Here is a 4,021-nt window from a genome sequence, read left to right on the forward strand (position 1 = left end):
TAAATTATTATTTTAAACCTTACAAATAGTTACAGTGTCTTTGGAACATTAAAAACCAATTAACTTGTGATAGTGTTATCAGATCAGAAATACACAGAAGAAAGCAGTAGTGTCTGATTGGTTTATTGAATAGATCTTTTGAAAGTTGTTTGGAATGTTTAGATGCTGAAGATGCAAGCTTTGACATTTATGTGACTGTCCAAACAAGTGATATTACTGGGAGTGGATTTTTCAAAAGAATCTATTAATTTTTACTGGAAACTGTTCTAGTTTATTTAAATGTTTTTGAAGATTTAATCCTTCCAAGTGTTTGAGATTTTTGGCTTGGTGTTCCTACTTTTATATATATATAAAAAAATAAATACACACATGCACATTTTAAAAATATATAAATAAATATTAAAAAAATGAGTCTAGGAGGCTTTTGCTTTGAGCTACTTTGCTGTAGATCAGGTTGCCTTACGAGGTGAGTGCTCTGGTAGGAACTTTTCTTTCACAGGGAAAAGTCTTTTTACTGTTAAAGAAAAGAGCTTATTTTGCCATTAACCTTCTGGCTTCTGTAGGAAGAAAAGGACAAAGGATCAACTAGTGAACTGTTAATGTGGAGAAGTGTAATGCTTTTAGTTTTTATTTCTCGCTGTTTTTACTAGGAAGATACGAAGAAGCATTTCTGCAGAAGGCAAAGGTAGTGATGTAAAAAACTGTGAACACAGCAATCTTTCGGTCCATTTTTCTCAAGGTTTGTGTCACAGAACAAATTGAGGTTACACCAACAAGAAAATAAATGGAGTAAAAGTGTATGTCACTTAAATTGCTGAAGTTTTCTAAAGGAGAAGGGCTGGCCTTGGTGAAGGGTTTCTCCCCAGCTTCCATCATGGATGAGAGGCTCACACTCGGGAAATTGTTTGGGGATAGCTGCCAGTTCTGCATCTCTTTTTAGGGTTACTGTTGTGGGTTGGGTCAGAGCTTTGGGAAGCAGCTCCTGAAATCCCTTGTGCGTTGGGGAAAACCAACATTGCTCCCCCGTTTTCCTGGTGTACCAGGCCTGCCATTCAGCACATCCCTTGCAAGTAGCAAGTGAAAGAATTTGGAAGACGGTGAAGTGGGCAGCTGAGGCAGGGCCGCCCGCAGTCCACCCGCCCTGCGAGTCGTGGCCGGTGGGGCCTTTGTGTGTGTGTCAGTCCCGGTTTGTGCGGTGGAGATAATCCTTGCTTTCTCCAAGGCTTCCTCCGGTTTGAACCGGGCACCTGCGTGCTTGCATTTGCGTGCTGCTTGGCATTAAGGGGTGCCAGCTGTGGTTGAGGCTGGCTTACATTGTCACAATATGACGGGCTAGAAAATAGCTTTTCTTTGTCCGCCCTGTCCTTTACTAGATATAGGAGGAGGTTATGGGAGAAAAAAATGTGTGGGGGCTTTTTGTGTTGGTGTGGGGTTTTTTTTTCCCCTCCAGTCCCTATTCTGGAGGGGTACAGAATAGCACAAATTTGGCTTCCCATTAGGAGAAAGTTGTGAATAGCTTCAGCTGGACTCAGAATGCTCCATTTTGCTAAAACTGTGTTCTTAGGCTCTTTAAGTAGCCATGAAATGCTAATATGTTTCTACTTTTTAGTAAGAGGAACTTTCATACAAAAAAACAAATTTTGTTGGAGGAAAAAGTGGCTGTTTCATTAAATATACTATATCTGAGACTGAATTGTTCTTTTGTTTCTGTTTTGTTTTGCATTATCTTTAGTTTTTATTTTCATTGCCTTTTCCATTTTACCTGGCAAAACAAAGGTTTCTAAAAATAATAATTAGAATAACCTCTTGGGCCATAGTAGCTCTGATTTTTGTGGTGATGTATGAAAGCTCTGAAGGCAACAGTGTTTTGACTTCTACGCATGTCATCGTACATCTGGGGTTTGTCGGCACCAAAGATCACAAGATTATGTTAGCTGCATCAGTAGGAGACACGCTCATTAAGTGCTTATATTCATCATTTCTCAGCAAAACAATCATTGCCAGTGGCAATGGAAAATCATGAGAATATGAGATTTTGTATCAGTATGTTGTCAGCACACCTCTTTAGTACAATGGTGTGGGTTTGTTTTTTTTTTTTTTAAACTTCTCCCTAACTGAAATTTTTTGTTAAAGAGTTTTTGTTTTCAGTCACTAAGTAACTGCTGGCCTCTAGTCCTCAGCATTTTGACTTCTGAAAATACGTCAGCTCCTGCAGAACAGTGGTTGCTCACAAAAGACTTTCCAAAAGTGGGACAACTTGAGGAAAAATACACTCTGAAAGTACAAGGAAATACGGGGGGTGTACATAACCAAATATATTCATAGGGCTGGTTTGGGAAAAGGCTGCTGCTTCCACATTGGAAAAAAGGAGGGATTTGTTAAACTCCTCTATTACTGTGGAAGAGAGGGAGGTTTGTTTGGCTTTTTTTGACTAACAGGGGGGAGAAGCAGTGGACAATCTTGCAGAGCACCATTTCTCCCCGCACGGCATGCAGGAGGGGATGGTCTCACAGGTAGCTTTTCCTAGAGCGGTGGGATGTGCAAATAAACGCACGCTTGGGATGTGAGTGTCCGGCAGCAGTGCCACATGTGCTAGTGTGTGCACTCGGGTGCATCCTCCACCTTCGACCTGTAGCCACAGAAGTGCGGTAACAGTCGCCTGTTGAAATAAATGCCTAACCGACAATGTGAAAATAAACTGTTTTTTCTTATAACTGTGCTTAGTCAGGCTTTGTGATTTATGCAGAGACATAACATTCCCCTGTGGAACGTGCGTCTCCGAGCAAGACCATGGAAAAATGAGGGTGGAGGTGCCCTTTCTATTCATGTTTACTCGTGGTACATCAGCCCTGTACAGAATTTGTCAGGCTTCAGAATAAAGTCCTTGAAAAATGAAGCAAAGATACTGCAATTTAACGCTCTTGAATCCCAGAATATTCTAGTTCTTGTTACCCCCCAAATAATCCAGGGAGCCACAACCGAAACACCTTTTTCCTGATACTAAATGCATGTAGGATGTGTACTGTGCATGATGCACATATACATATAGTTTTGTGTTATTGCTGTATTTGTCTTTGCCTTAAGGCATAACTTTATTTGCAAAGACTCGTCATCAATTCGTTTGTGGTATGCGTGGTAGCCGGCAATGTAGGACGAGTAACAAACAAGACTTATTTTAAGTAAGTCTTACTTGAAGCATCACACAGAGATATCGGCCAGGTGATGGGCCGGGAGGAACGGGTTAGTAGTGTCGCTTGGGGGGTCGCAACACAGGAGCCGAAATAGCTCAGTTGGGAGAGCGTTAGACTGAAGATCTAAAGGTCCCTGGTTCGATCCCGGGTTTCGGCAGGAAGCTTTTTTTCTCCCTCCCTTTTTCGGGAGGTGGCGGGCGGGCTGCCGCCGCCCCGCGGGCTCTGGGAGCGTTCAAAGCCCCACGGCCCGGCCCGGTCCGGAGCGGCCGCGCCCGCCGCCGGTGCAGGGCCCAGCGGTCCCGGGCGGGAAGCTGCTTTGTCGAGCTACGTGTCGCTCGTGACGCATCGTTTGTCACCGTTCACGTCATGGCGTACGCACCGTTCACGACCACTCGTGCGGAGCTGGTAGCAGCGCGCTGTAGTTGACCGCCCCGGCCGGTTTGCCCTGCCAGGGCTTTTGACTGCTGGGCCTGAAACTCCCTGTTGTCTTCTTCAGCTTACTTTCTTTTTTTTTTAAAAAAAAAGGCAGTGGAGGCATTTCCAATGGTGAGATTCAGGGAAACGATGCCATTTTACCTCTGTTAAGTGTGCGCGTTGATGCTTGCCAGGCGATGGCATGGATGCACAGGTACCGCTCCGCAGAGCCTCGTATGTACAAAACCAGTCTATAGTAGCCCGGCGAAGCGGCAACCTTTGGTGAGCCCGCGTTTCATACGCGTGGCATGCCCATGAGGCAACCACGCAGAGGCGATTTGCGAAGGAGGTGGGGGGTGACGAGCCGTCGAGCCTCCCCGTCCTCTCTTCCAGTGCTTCGTGCTGCAGAAGAGAGG

At 44.6% G+C, this 4,021-nt stretch overlaps 1 non-coding gene across 1 annotated transcript; it reads left to right on the top strand.

Annotated features, from left to right (window-relative positions):
- The first annotated feature begins 3,275 nt into the window (after nucleotides 1-3,275).
- TRNAF-GAA (transfer RNA phenylalanine (anticodon GAA)) lies at nucleotides 3,276-3,348 on the top strand. Its single transcript has one exon. It is a non-coding gene; the product is annotated as a tRNA-Phe (tRNA).
- Nucleotides 3,349-4,021: the final 673 nt, after the last annotated feature.

Source organism: Aptenodytes patagonicus, chromosome 1, assembly GCF_965638725.1.
Source record: "Aptenodytes patagonicus chromosome 1, bAptPat1.pri.cur, whole genome shotgun sequence".
NCBI lineage: Eukaryota > Metazoa > Chordata > Aves > Sphenisciformes > Spheniscidae > Aptenodytes > Aptenodytes patagonicus.